At 52.1% G+C, this 15,638-nt stretch overlaps 1 pseudogene; it reads left to right on the plus strand.

Annotated features, from left to right (window-relative positions):
• LOC136455602 (uncharacterized) lies at positions 1–1,032 on the plus strand (annotated as a pseudogene).
• Positions 1,033–15,638: the final 14,606 nt, after the last annotated feature.

Raw genomic sequence — 15,638 nt, forward strand, 5'->3', positions numbered from 1 at the left:
ATGGCTTGTCGTGCGTTCGTGCTCGTGCTTGCCGCCCTCCTGGCTCTGTGCGCCGCCGCCGTCTCCGTGGCTGCGCATGAGCAGAGGCCGCTGCCGCCCAAATACCGCATCATCAACCCGGGCAAGTACAAGAGGGACCTGCGACGACCCCAACGACAACAAGGCCAAGTGCTTGGCCAAGTGCGACAAGCGGTGCCCTAACCAGTGCGTCGTGCTCTGCCCGGGATGCAAGACCTTCTGCAGTACGTACTGCAGTGCTAGTCTACTCTGTCTCCACTACACATGCATCATCTCGTTTTAATTCAATTCGTTTCCAGACTCCAAACAGTGTGCGACTTCTACCCCTGCGTGTCGTGCGGCGACCCACGCTTCACGGGCGGCGACGGCAACACCTTCTACTTCCACGGGAAGAAGGACCAGGACTTCTGCATCGTCACCGACGCCGGCCTCCACATCAACGCGCACTTCATCGGCAAGCGCAACCCGGCCATGCGCCGCGACTTCACCTGGATCCAGGCGCTCGGCATCCGCTTCGCCGACCACCGCCTGTACATGGGCGCCCAGAAGACTGTCCAGTGGGACAACGACGTCGACCGCCTTCGACGTGCTGACCGAGACCGGCGCCGTGTGGCAGTCCGCCGCCGTGCCTGGCCTCACCATCACGAGGACGGCCGCCACCAACGGCGTGCGAGTGCAGCTCGAGGGCGTGTTCGACGTCGTACGTGGCCAACGCCGTGCCCATCACCCAGGAAGACTCCCGCGTCCACAACTACGGCGTGACAGAGGAGGACGACAGCCTCGCGCACCTGGACCTGGGGTTCAGGTTCTTCGGCCTCACCGACTACGTGCGCGCACGGCGTGCTCGGGCAGACCTACCGCTCCGACTACGTGAACCGGCTGAGCGTGAGCTCGAACATGCCGGTCATGGGTGGGGCGCCCAAGTACGTCTCCTCGGACATCTTCGCCACCGACTGTGCCGTCGCAAGGTTCGGCGCCGCTGGCATCTCCATGGTCACTGCCAGGGCCTATTAATAAGTTGCATGCTACACTTACACTTGTTACACGGACGTTGCCAACTTGCCGTTGATGCCCGCAGCTAGCCAGATAATAATCCTTTGGCTATATATATGCGGTCATATATATAATAAATTTGTTTACCAATTAAGAACAATTTATTTAATGTGTTAATGCATGGGGAAATCTTTATGAAGAAATTGGTTTAACGTTAAAATTCATTTGAACAAACCCATGACAAATAAAATTGAACTTGCTAATTAGTCATTCCATATCTTGTGCATGCTGTGCGGACAGCAGGATTAATTGATGCGCTTACGAGTTGACACGATACTGCTCCACATTTAATCCGTGTGGGATCGGGCAGGCGTACGTGCCGCTCTGATTAGGTCAACCAGAGTGAGCTCTCCAAGATGACGGCCATCGTGCATGCCATGGCGCATTTGAAAGGTTCGCCGGCGTCTGGCCAGACACCTATATATGGTGCATGCACCGGCGTTCATGACGAACCTTCAACGTCGTCCTCCAAGCCACAAGTCGTTTAACAATAAGTTGTACGTACGTTTCGTTGCTTGCAACTCATCTCACGCAACACATATTTCATTTGTCCTGAACCTTTAACGAAAGATGAACATGACAAGACGGAGGCCGGGCGCTCATGTATGATCATGACAAAGACGATAATCGGTCTTCACATGGGTACGACCGTCTATACATATACCTGCTTGGATGATCACTGTCATCTCCATCCATTTTCCAGAAACAGGCACTAGAGGGATCACAATCGTCACGCCCAACTTTGCCAGCCTTGCTGTCAGTCAAACACGCCAACAGGGGTCAAACGATTAGCACTAATATGCTACAATGATACATGAAAAATATAAATTCACATAAATTCTGCGCATAATTGATTAATTATATTTTGATGGCAACCTGAGCAATAATTCACATTAGAAGTTGTCTACATGAACATATATACCCAAGAACACCGTGTAATATAATGTTATCTGATAGCACTAAAAGTACAAGTTACAAAGCCAAATCAGTTGATAGTTATTAAGGACAAATGTAAAAGCTAAACTTGTAATACTTGTGTACAATTTGTTACAACAATTTGCATGGTACCACAACGTCCAGTGGTCTCAAAAGAGTTTCTGTGTGGTTTTTTTTTTTGAGGACAGAAAAAGATTTTCTGTGTGCTCCCCTTCTGAATGGCCATTCACTTTGTCACATGTGGGTCTGGATCCAAACCTGCAGAAGAACGTCAACAATGACTAAGAATCGATCAGAGCAGTGCTTAAACAGCTAACGATCTAGATTATGGCATACATATGTTGTTTGGAATGCCTAGCTCATGCAAGGGAAGGGGTGGGAAATGATAGAGTAGGGGAATCAATGAAGACCAAACATTGGTAATAATACATACCTGGTGTTGGGGTTGCAACCCCGGGGTATCTCAGGGCACCGACAAGTTAGCAGGCCATGCGGCCCACAACTTACCCGTTAGCGAAAGTCCGAGCGACCGAGGCCCAGCTAAGCCAAGCACTCCAAGGGTGGGGTCAGCCACAACCCCTTAGCCATACGGCGCCCACAAGACGCATGACCTCTCCTCTGTCACGACCCCCAGAAGGGGTGGAGAGAGGTCACGCCTAGCTTAACGTGCCTGCTCTAACAGGAGCAAGCACACCGGGATAATAGTCACATCGGTCCGGTCAGACACCATCCATGCGCCACGCCGCGCCGACGAGACAATACCGCATAGCAGAGGCAATGAGTACGAAACCCACCGTCCAGATATGAACCGACAAGACGAATATCTGGACCGACAAGACGAATGTACGATCCCACCCACTACAAGATGGGATCCACGACGCAGGTCTCAACATAGGAGCCGTCCAGACCGATTGAGAGCCCGACCCCGATGATCGGGGTCGTGGCCCTCAGCCCCATGAAACGACTAGGCAATCGACGACCCGAGGTGGCTACAAACTCCCATACGATGCCCCGGGAAACCAGGAGATGGCGACGAAGGCCATGACGGATACCGCGTTGCATAGGATGGCTGACAAAACACCATTGAGGCTACAGTGCCACCACTGCCGGCACAGTAGCGCCACATCACATCCTGCCACAACGAGGCCAGAAGACCATGACGATAGCCACAACCGAACGTACCCTACAAGATGGCGTAGCTTGCAAGCCAAGTTAGCTAGGCCCTCCCTTAGGCTCTCGACCCTCCGGTCGGGAGAACCTCCTCTTTGTATTAGCCCTGGCCCTGAACTCTATATAAGGACCGCCAGGGCACCCCTCTCAGGGACTATTATGAATTCTCTACCATTCCATTTATCCACCATCCTGGAGCTTCTCTTCGGGCAGTCCTTCGTCTAGCATAGGTCCTATCTCATCCATCATTCTTGAACCCCCCCCATTGTAAGAACTTCAAAGCATTCAAGCGAAGAACACGCACTCGGTCATCTCTGAGACTGGACGTAGGGCTCCGGCATGAACCAGTATAAATTCTCGTGTCTATTGGATGCTACCATCGTCTCCTAGAGTAGCGCGACAATCATATAAATTTACTAGTTCGGTTTACAAAACATCGACAGTTGGGACAGTCGCGCACTCTCGTCTGTTGAGAAGGATGCGATGGCTCCTCGCATCGTTGGTGAATTCACTGGTGGAATGGCCCGCGGCGGCCACATCCACCGTGAAAACTACGAATTTACCGGCGTCAAAGGGCCAGCGCCCACGCCCGTCTTCAGCCACGGTCCAGACCTCCATCTTACATTCATAGTGTGTAAGCCTAGCTCTTTAGTGTAACTAGTTTTGAGAGCTAGCTTGCGTCGAGTCTAGGAGTTAGTGGAGCTCTTTAGTTAGCCTTTGAGAGCTCACTAACTTAGTATAGTGACTTAGCAAATTATGTGTTTAGTGATCATAGTCACTAGAATTATGGTAGGTGTTTTGCTCTTTTAGTAGGCTAGCGCAACATTCGCTTTGCCATTTATTTATCTAACCTACTTACTAAGTGTTGTTATAGGAAATTTTTATAGGCTATTCACCCCCCTCTAGCCATTAGAACCTTTCACCCTCTCATGTACAGAACTAAGTAAGCCATAGTTGGTTAGATGCCTGGCCTAGTATCTGTAGTTTCTGCTCTGTACTATTAAAATGGTTCTCGGTCTTCATAGAACAAAAGGCAGTGAAATATAAAAGATTCATGGTCAAATAGGCGTGGATGATATGGTACACATTTGGAATCCATCACTTAGGACGTTCATTCATAATTTTAATACAACACTTCATATTCATAGAACACAATCTTTAGACTGATGTCTCAATCAACAAACTTGAATATTTTTTCTTCTCGAACACGCAAAAGGCTTGCGCGTTTTTGTATTAAGGTAGAGAAAGTTATTTACAAACTTGAATATTACAATCTGGTTTACCAAAATACACTTGCACACAGTTTGATCTGAACAGTCATACGTAGATGCACACACGTACATAGTTACACTGGAAAGTAGCATACACACAGGTTAACAATGTGGTTAGTTGCCCAAATTTGGGAATTTGGGTTACTGTAGCACTTTCGTTTTTATTTGGTAAATAGTGTTCAATCGTGGACTAATTAGGCTCAAAACGTTCGTCTCGTAATTTCCAACCAAACTGTGCAATTAGTTTTTTTTCGTCTACATTTAATGCTCAATGCATGTATCGCAAGATTCGATGTGATGGGTACTGTAGCACTTTTTTGGATTTTAGGGTGAGAAGTAAACACGCTCTGAACTTGATTTTCCTAGACCTCATCCTTACCAACTATATAACACAAAAGCTTGCTCAAGTCTTTCCTCGGTAACTGGTCTTCAGCTTCGGTTATTTGTAGCTGCACAGGTAGTAGCATTTGGGCATCTTGATCTGTTATGTCCAGCTGTCTTCAGATCTTTCAGTGCGGTGTTATCTTAGTTGAGGTACCCTTCGACTTGTTTTTCTTTGCTCCTTTGGTTACCTCCCCTGTGGCTTGTTTTCCTAAAGTCTTTTTCTCGTTGCTCCAATTGGACTCTTCAGTCTTCGATCTATTCTTCTTCTCAATTTTGTCTAGGAATGAAACAAACCTCTTTCCCTTTAGGGCTCGTTCGTTTTGCATCATTCCTGTCAGGATCGATTCCTGGTGGAGGCTGTCCTATACAAATTGTAGAAACGTTCCGACCAGGAACGGTTCCAGGAGGTCAATCCCCCGGAACCGAACAGGCCCTTAGTCTTCCCTGTGTTCTTGATCTTCATTACTTCTTCATCACTCATTCCTGCACACGATCCAGATGCACCATATCTATTCCCAGACTTAGCTTCAGTATCAGATGAGGTATAATTCACCATGCACTCACTGCATTTCCTTGTCATATGTACGAGGGAGAAAGAAAATATAAAAATAGTTAGAATGATTTCAAAATAATTTAGGATTCTTGATGCAAAATTATATTTATATTTTAGGAGCGATATTTTAGAAGTTATTTTTAAAAAATTCAACAAATGTACTTCTAAATTGTTTTTAAACACTTCAAAAACTGATTGATTGATATTTGGGAACCATTGAAGATGCTCTAGGCTTTTATAAGCTACTAGTACTTACTCGCAGAGCTAGTAGCTAGCGGTTGACCTGAGCACCGAGACGAGCGTGACTTTCGCCTGAATGTTTCCGGCAGGCCAGACGGAGCCCATGGGAGCGGCGTGATACATGGAGCAGCTTTTGTACGCTACCAGTATTTTCTTTACAGCTGGAGATGAATGGGAACAAACACATGTAGCAGAGTATATACGTTTGGTGTGCCCTGCCCTGCCCTGCACTGCAGTAGTATGTCACTTTGTCCCCTCGTACGCGACTTGCCATGTAAGGATTTTTTTTTAATTTTAATACTTTTTTATAACTAATTTTAAATCTAACACTGTAAGATTTTTTTTAAAACTAACACTTTTGGCCGCGCCTATTGTCCTGGCACGGCTAAATGCCTATGCCGCGCCATGCATGGTGGCGCGGCAGAGGTCTAACGTGGCGACGATCGGTTTCGGTGACCGTTGATGTGGCAGCTCTTGCCGCGCCACCGACCTTGGCGCGGCAGTGCCGCGCCCTGATCCGTGGCGCGGCATAGCCGAATAAATACCGCGCCCAGTCCTACCTGCCCGAGCAGCAAGCCCACCTGGCCGCCGCGCCCGCCGCCCGGCCGGCGGTACCTGAACGGTTTAATCCGAACGCGTCGTGTCGATAGTGGGAGTTATTCTAAGTATTGCTTCACGTAAAATCAATAGTAGATTTGTTTCTGTCTTTTGTTGAATTTTTTTTACGACCGAATAGAGAATTTGATAAGCCAATGATTTGTTTTCCGTCTTTCATAATACGGTTAACCACCAATTTAACTAATCGATTATGAAAAATTGTCACCGGCGTCGAGATACGCCGGGACTGTCGGTTCCCGAACTAGTTGGTACATAATCTCGCCGGCAGTGCTGCCGCGATGCAAAGAAACGAATATGAAACAGATAAATGAAGTCCGTGCGCAAGTTGACAAGCAGTCACATAATATTTTTATTGTTTTGACATAAGTTTGACATAACATAACCAAATAATCCTGCAAGTTTCGGACGCCAATATTCGTTTGACCTAACAAACTAAGACCTAGGAGTGTAAGGATCCCTCGGACGCCTCTATCTCTTCGGATTTGTTGGCAACACATTGGAAGTGTAGTCAATGTCGGTATGGTCACATCGACGGTGCGTATGGCTCGTACCCTGCACGTATATGATACGCACGATTACTTATAATTCTTTATAATCATTAGTTCATGGAGCCTACGTATTTAAATAAACTATCTTTGATAGTACCTATGAGGCTCCTTGGATACCAAGCGGGGCACCACCTAGCTGAGACATGTCGATCTCGTGCTGCAGCCAATCGTCCCACTAGTCGTGCTGTCTACGGAAGCCCGGGGGGTCGTCATCATCGTCGTCCTCGGTTGTAGGGTCCTTCCCAGCGCTATGATGTGGTGGTGTACGCACCGCGGAAGTGGCACCTGTCATCTGCTAAGAAGAGTCAGCTGGTGTCCTCAAAGAGGCTGAAGACGTGGCACCCGACCGTGCCGGGAGTGACGGTTCCTCATAAGGAGTGTCCATACAGCTCAGTTTCTGAGCTAGCTTCCTGCAGCTCTTCTTCACCTTCTACATAAATAGACGTTAAAGTTAGTGCATTACCCAAACGCATATACACTAAAGAAATATTTTTGGAACGGACAAGTTTATGTTACCTCCACAAAAGCCGCGAGAACGTCTGGCCCCTGACCTCTAGACTCATGAAGCCGGAACGCTGCTTCGTTGGACAGCCTTGATAATTGTGTCGCCTGGGTACAGAAATGCGGTTGGACAATTTTAGTACACATACTTAATACCAAAAGGATAACAAATTTTACCATTCAAGTATATTGCCACGTATCTTTGAAGTGGGGGCTCTCTTCAGCTGTGTGTCCTCCCTAGTGGTAATGTCATACACATTTTCGATGACATCTTTCTTCGAGTCCTCGTCAATCGCCACGTCAGTGTATGGGGGGCTTGATATGTGTCCTCGTAGACCTGTGAAGCCACCGCAGATACTCATCGAAGGTGTGCTGGTCGTGTGGAGGGCCTGTATGGACCGGATGTCGTATCCTGTTCTGCCATAAATGGATGCGCGAGCTGTGTGTCACGCGCCAATCCTTGGTCTTGTACCTCTTTCTGCGGTCATACCTGCAACAAAACGATGCTAGTTGTACCACACATCTCTGGATTATAGCATTGTTATTAATCGATAACGCACCCGTATAATTCTTGGTTAGTGGAGTAAAGCGGTGGTGGACAGCTTGTCATTCTCTCAAACTGTCTGCAGACCCGGATGGGCAAGTGAATCTCGACCACATAGAAGAAAATAAGAGGGACGTCGCAGCGATACTCGTCTGACTCGTCCCTAGTGACAGGACTGAGATAGTACTGGAGCTCCGGAGCATCCCAAGGACACCAATGCACCTGAATTTTGTAATTGAGTTAGGTTGTGATATAGTGTACATCGAACTAAGATACATGTATGATAGTAAAGAGAGCGTAACCTGGTGCTGTGTCAGAACGTCGAGACCGTTCGTGTACTCCCTGTACTCGTGCCTCGCATTCCCTCTAACTAACTCTGCTTTCGTCCAGATATACAGAGCTATAGAGAGTGTATCATGCCCGTTCCATCGCTGCATTGAACACGATAATGAATTAGCCATTAATAATGAATTCATATGTAACTGCCTCAAGAATATAGTAAACCGAAATACTTACCGATAAACCATTATTAAGGGGCCTCCCAACGGGCCATCGTTCCCAACACCACACCTAGAGTAGGTACGAGCAACCCCCAAGGTTCGCATATCCTGAGGTGCGACGGTAGGCAACGCATAGCTGTCGATACGTCCATGCCAGGACTGCGCTGCCCCAGCTGTACACCGCTATATTCTCCCATGGCTGTCGTAGTATGTCAAGGAATATCAAGCTGATCGTGTTCCCTGAGGCGTCTGGAAAGAGGAAAGCACCAAGAAAGTGCCAGAGCCATACACGAGCGAACCTATCGATCAGAGCCTCCTCAGCCTATGGGTCCAAAAAATCAAAGCGCTCCGTGATCTAGGACGACGAAACCCCAGAACTTTTCCTAAAATTGACCAAAGAAAATGAGACCCCATGGCTGTAGGAAAGCAAGGCAAGTATTAAATAGGCTTGAATTACTCACTTATTTTTCTTGGAAGCATCGTCGTCCGGTGGAAGAAAGCTAGTAAACTGAGCCACCAGCTCCCTCCAGTGATCGTTGTCAACTATCCCTGTCACTGGAAGTCTCCCAAACCGAAGGCCTAAAATAGCCTTCACGTCCTGCAACGTCAAGGTCATCTCGCCACAAGGTAGGTGGAATGTGTGGGTCTTAGGCCTCCACCTGTTATAAGAATAGAACGACTGTTAGTTGCCTCAAATTTGTTAGAAGAAAGTTTACGTACAAAGAATACACTCGCACATGTCTACAGCTGCAGTAAGTAGTGCTGGGTCAAGGAGCGGAAGATCGTGGTTGACAACACGGACAAGCTCGAAGAAGCCGGCACGCCGTATGTACGACGCATAACGCTCGTCCCACTGGTGCGCCCAGGTGTGCGTGCGGGGCCTCAAAGGAGGCAACGACACCTCTGCGTCATTGTCACTCAAGATGTGTGCTCGGTGCTGGTCGTCGTACTCCACCTCAAGAATGGGATACAACGGGTGCTGCGTGGGAGGAGCCATCTTGTTACGAATTGATAAATAAAGCGTTAGAGTATTCAAATTAACAAAATTTAAATTAACATTAGTAAGTTCACAAACAAATCACTAACCTAACTATCCTAAATCCCTAAACCCAAAATCCTAATTATACTAGATAATAAATACATAATTAATCCCTAAAATACCTAAACCCTTTTGGGTTTAGAGTAAACTAGTATCTATACCCAAAATCCCTAAATAAATAACTAACTATAAACTAAATAATAAATACATAAACAATCCCTAAACCCAAAATCCTAACTAAACTAGAACACACAACCTCAAACCTACGTAAATCATAAACAAATTCACTAACCTAACTATCCTAAATCACTAACTATCATAAATCAATACCAATCATAAAACCCTAGCTATCCTAAATTACTAACTATCTTAAATCACTAATTATCCTGAATCAATAATAATCAAAAAAAATATGAAATCAACCCTCACTATCCTAAATCACTAATTATCCTAAATCAATAATAATAAAAAAATATGAAATCAACCCTAACTATCATAAATTACTAACTATCCTAAATTACTAATTATCCTAAATCAATAATAAGCAAAAAAATATGAAATCAAGAGGAGGTACCTTAGGAGCGGGCGGCCTTGACGCGTCGGCGTTCGTGGCGCGGCCGGCGCGGGCGCTGCGCGGCGTTCGTGGCGTGGTCGGGCGGGAGTGGCTGGGCGCTGGCGGCAGGCGGGCGGGCAGGGTGCGTGCAGGCGGGCGGCCGGCCACGCGGGTATTTATTTGGCTTTGTCGCCACGTCAGACCTCTGCCGCGCCACCATACATGGCGCGGCATAGGCATTTGGCCGCGGCAGGGCAATAGGCGCAGCCAAAAATGTTAGTTTAAAAAAAACTTACAATGTTAGATTTAAAATTAGTTATCAAAAGTGTTAAAATTAAAAAAAATCCATGTAAGCCGCTTGACCTCCAATTCAAGCACTAGCTAATAAGCTAAGCTAGCTTAGCGCTCTCGATCTCTCTCTCTCAGTCTCGCTCTCAAGTCTCAACTCAAAGGCAGTCAAATTATACTAGGAGGTAGGAGACTGTGTAGGAGTATCACGTACTCGAGCAATAAGTCCCGCCCTCAAGTGCAGTGCAGACGACTGCAGTTGAGGTTGAGGAGGCCTCCGATCCAGGTGTCCGGCCGGCCATAAGAACCTCAGCTCGTGTGTGCATCCATCTCCGACGATCCGCAGCAGCTAGCCGAAGCCAGCAGAGGTCGATCGAGAGCACAGCACATCACTGCGCTACCTGCATGCGCCATGGCTACTAGTCTTGTCAAGTGCCTGGTGGTGGTGGTGGCCGTGGCGCTCCTGGCGCTGTCGTCGTGCGGCGTGGCGTCGGCGGCGGGGAGGGGCAGACCCGGACCCATAGCCACCACTGTCAGCCGGACTCACTCCGGCGTGCTCTCAATCTCACGTACTGAGAATACAAGCACGATGAACACAGGGTATTTTTGGTGCTGTGCAAACTGCAGCAGCTTTTCTGTTTATGCTCCTCTATTATTTGTATCTCATTACAGAGAAGACTTCAACGGAAAGAAAATGGTGGCCGGGCTTTGCTCGCACCAACCGACATTCGTGGCCATGAACCGCACTACTGCATGTGCCATCCCACACGCCCAGTCCACGCCACGATCCTACAGAATCGGTACAAAGACGCGCTCGGGAGGAAAGAATCCAAAGCCGAGCTCTACGCTAACAGAACGCTAACTGAACTTAACTGAAAATGAAAGCAAAAACGAACTGAACTCAGACTTACAGTTAAGACTCACATTTCACCCCCTAAGTCTGAAGTTCCTTGCCGACGTTGACGACACCAAGCTGAACACGTAGCTCACAGAAACGATCTCGTGCTAGCGGCTTGGTCAGTATGTCGGCGAGCTGCTCTTCAGTGCGGACGTGCTCAACATCCATCCTCCCATCACCAATGCATTCGCGGATAAAATGATATCGAACATCTATATGCTTACTTCGATCATGGTAGACAGGATTCTTACTGAGAGCAATGGCAGATTGACTGTCCATCTTCAGCAGGAAGGCGGCGCGCTGCTCGCTTGTCAGGTCAGCCAAGAGCTGCGCCAGCCAGGTGCCCTGGCATGCCGCCGTCGTCCCCGCGATGTACTCTGCTTCGCACGAGGAGAGGGCGACAACCTTCTGCTTCTGTGACTGCCAGGACACAAGACAGGGACCAAGAAAGAACAGCACGCCTGTAGTGCTCTTCCTTGTGTCGATATCGCCTCCCATGTCCGCGTCACTGTATCCCAGCAGCTTCAACTTGCCTCCGCCGCGCCTGTAGTGACACCCAAGGTCGATGGTGCCGGCGACGTAGCGCAGCACCCGCTTGACGGCGTTGAGGTGTTCGGTGGTTGGGCGCTCCATGAATCGGCTGATGTAGCCGACGGCGTAGGCGATGTCGGGTCTGGTGTGCACCAGGTACCGGAGGCAGCCGACAATGCCTCGATACTCAGTGGCGTCCACCGGTGCCGCCGTGCTCTCCTTCGACAGCTTCAGGCGAGGCTCCATCGGAGTATGGCACGGGTTGCAGCCACCCATGCCCGCGCGCTCCAGGATCTTGCGCGCGTACGCCGCCTGTGAGAGCTTGATGCCGTCCTCCGTCTGCTGCACCTCAATGCCCAAATAAAAGGACAAGAGGCCAAGATCACTCATCTTGAACATGGAGCGCATCTCGTGCTTGAACCGAGCGATCTCGGTGTTGTCGTTCCCGGTGATGATGAGGTCGTCGACGTACACGCCCACCAGCAGCCGCGACGCGCCTTCCCCACGAGCATAGACTGCATGCTCCGAGGTGCTGTGAGTGAAGCCGAGCACCTTCAGCGTCGCGTCGAGCTTCGCGTTCCAGGCACGCGGCGCCTGGCGGAGACCATAGAGCGCCTTGTCCAGGCGCAGCACCTTGTCTTCCTGCCCCTTGACAACGAATCCGGGAGGCTGCCGAACGTACACCTCCTCGCGCAGCTCCCCGTTCAAGAACGCGGACTTCACGTCCATGTGGTGCACCGGCCACCCCTCCTGGGCAGCGAGTGCGAGCAGCAGCCGCACCGATTCGATACGGGCGACGGGAGCGAACACCTCATCAAAGTCGATGCCGGGTTGCTGGACGTAGCCTTTCGCCACGAGACGCGCCTTGTACTTTGCCACAGTACCGGCAGCATCCTTTTTCACCTTGAACACCCACTTTAGGCCGATCGGACGATGACCCGCAGGCAGTGGCACCAGGCGCCACGTCTTGTTGCACTCGATGGAGTCCATCTCCTCCTTCATGGCGTTGCGCCAGGGCTCGTGCTTCTCGGCCTCAGTGAACGTGGCCGGCTCTTCTTCAATCTGTAGATGGAGCTGAGCAGCAACCTGGCGCGTGGCGTAGCCCGGTGGAGTTTCCGCGCCAAGGACATTGTCGACGGTGCGGTAGCGCGGCTCCACGTCGTCCGTGTCCGCGTCCCAGTACTCCTCAGCATTCGGTGGAGGGGACACGAAATCAGGTTGGGAAAGCTCGATCGGTGGCGGCGCAGGTGTGGACGGACCGGGCGCAGATGATGCGGGCGACGTCGCGGGAGTTTGAGCCACGGGCGAGCCTGGAGCAGACACGTGCGTCGACGGGACCTCAGAAGTGCCGCCGGTTTCAGCGTCGTGGTGCCCAGCGTCCAGCTCCACGATGTTGTCCTCCACCACGAACTCAGCCTCCGTGTTCATCTCCTCGTCCTTCCATCTCCAGGGTGCCTGCTCATTGAAGACAGCATCCCTGGACACCACGGCGCGCCTCGACGCCGGGTCGTAGAAGCGCCATGCCTTGGCGCCAGGTTCGTAGCCGATGAAGACGACCGGCGTGCCACGATCGTCGAGCTTCTTCAGGTACTGCTTTGTCGACTTGACGTAGGCGACGCAGCCGAAGGTACGAAAGAAGGAGACATTGGGCCTCCTGCCTTTCCAGGCCTCGAACGGGGTGACGCCGTCGAGCGCCTTCGTGGGCGCCCGGTTGAGCAGGAACACATCCGTGGCCACCGCTTCTCCCCAGAACAGCGACGGCACGCCGCGGCTCTTCAGCAGGCTGCGCGCCATCGTCACGACCGTCTGGTTCCGCCTTTCCACGACGCCGTTCTGCTGGGGTGTATACGGCGCGGTGTGCTGCCGTTCAACCCCGTGCTCGGCGCAGTACAGCTCGAACTCCACGGAGGTGAATTCTCCTCCGTTGTCGGTACGCAGAACGCGCAGTCGCCGGCCCGTCTCCGTCTCCACTCGAGCCTGGAACTTCTTCACTGCCGCAAGCGTGTCGCTCTTGGCGGCAAGCAGGGCCACCCACATATACCTGCTTCGATCATCCACGAACAGCACAAAATACTGCTTACCGCCGGGAGTTGGCGGCGTGATTGGGCCGCACAGGTCCGCATGGACCAAATCGATCAGTCCCTCGGCACGCCGCTTTGCCTGCGCTGGGAACGGACTCCGCTTCAGCTTGGTGGTGACGCAGTCGGCGCAGAGTTGGTGGACGTGGTCGACATGCGGCAGTCCATGGACCATCCCGCGCAGCTCCAGCTTGCGCAAGGCGTCGAAGTGCAGGTGCCCGTACCGCTCATGCCAGAGCCACGCGCTGTTGGTGGAACGCGCAGACAGGCAGAGCGGCCGGGCAATCTTGACGCGCAGTAGGTAGAGGCGGTTCGCCGAGCGCTTCACTCGCACGATGAGGCGTCCATTCTCGTCGCGGACGCGCAGGACGCCGTGCTTGGCGTGGACGTCGCAGCCGCCCTCGTCCAGCTGCCCGAGGCTCACAATGTTGGTGGTGAGCCTGGGGATGAAGTACACCCCCGTGAGCGGGAGGTGCTCACCGGTCTTCCCTTCGAACAGGACGGTGCCGGAGCCCTCGATGGCGACCTCCGACCCGTCGCCAAACTTGACGAAGCCGTGAACCGCCGTGTCGATGTCGATGAAGGCGTTGCGGCTGCCGGACATGTGGTTCGTAGCTCCACTATCGAGGTACCACACCCCGTCGTCGCGCTCGGAGTCGCAGTCCAGCTTGGCAAAGACCTTGCCCTCCATGACGCGAAGAGGGCGGCGCTCCGGCGGCGGAGTGGTGGCGGCGCCGTGGGGATCTGGCACCGGATTGGGGACGACTGTGGCGCGGGCCATCAGCAGGGCAGGCTCGGCATCTTCTTCAGCCTGCGCGACATGGGCCTCCGCCTTGGGCTTGCTGCGGCAATCCTTGGCCCAGTGGCCGTATTTGCCGCATCGCTTGCACTGGTCGGCCCTCGTTGTCTTGCCGGAGTTGGGCTCGGCCTGCTTCCCGTCGTGCGAGGTGGAGCCGCCTTCTCCTTTCCCGCGTCCGCGGCCTTGCCCGCGCTGGCCTCGCTTCTTCCCGCCGGAGCTCGACGCCGCACTGCGCCCGGAGCTGTCCTGGTCTCGGCGAGCCTTGCGGCGCGCCTCCCAGTCTTCCTCGGTGAGAAGGAGACGCCCCATGGCGTCCGTGACGGACTTCTGCTTGCCGCGGTCCTCGAACACCCGAAGGTGCCCGATTACGTCCTCGATCGAGATGGTGCGGAGGTTGCAGAACATCTCGATGGAGACGGCGGCTTGGGACAGCTTCTCCGGCACTACCTGCAGCAGTTTCTTAACTACCTCGGATTCGGAGATGTTGTCGCCGAGGGTGCGCAGGTTCGTGGCGAGAGTGGTGATCCGCACGCCGAAGTCGCTGACGGTTTCCCCATCCTTGAAGGCGAGGTTGCCGAAGTCGCGGCGGAGCTGCTGCGCGGTGGCGTCGCGCGCACGCTCGTCGCCGACCCGGAGGATCTTGATGGCGTCCCATGCCTCCTTCGCCGTGCGCCGGACGGCGAGTGCGTTCCAGAGTTCCTGCGGTACGGACCGCAGGATGCCCGCCATGGCCACCCGATCGTCGTGGTAGTCGTCCTCGTCAGGATCGTCGTCGATGGCGTCGACGACGACGTCCCATACTCGGAGCGTCTGGAAGTTGACCTCCATGACCAACGCCCACTCGGGGTAGTTGGATCGCGTGAGCATCGGCCACGCGACGCTCGCGGACGGACGCTCCACAATGCGCTCCAGGACGCGCGATCCGCTGCGGGCGCGAGAGCGGCGAGTGTGCGAGCGGCCTCGGCGGCGGCGCGGCGAACGCGATGGAGTAACCTCCTTCTTCTTCGACGGAGACTCGGACATGGCGCCGGCGGCGTGATCTCGGCTCTGGTACCAAATGTCAGCCGGACTCACTCCGGCGTGCTCTCAATCTCACGTACTGAGAATACAAGCACG

The sequence above is a fragment of the Miscanthus floridulus genome, chromosome 5 (assembly GCF_019320115.1).
Source record: "Miscanthus floridulus cultivar M001 chromosome 5, ASM1932011v1, whole genome shotgun sequence".
Taxonomy (NCBI): Eukaryota; Viridiplantae; Streptophyta; class Magnoliopsida; order Poales; family Poaceae; genus Miscanthus; species Miscanthus floridulus.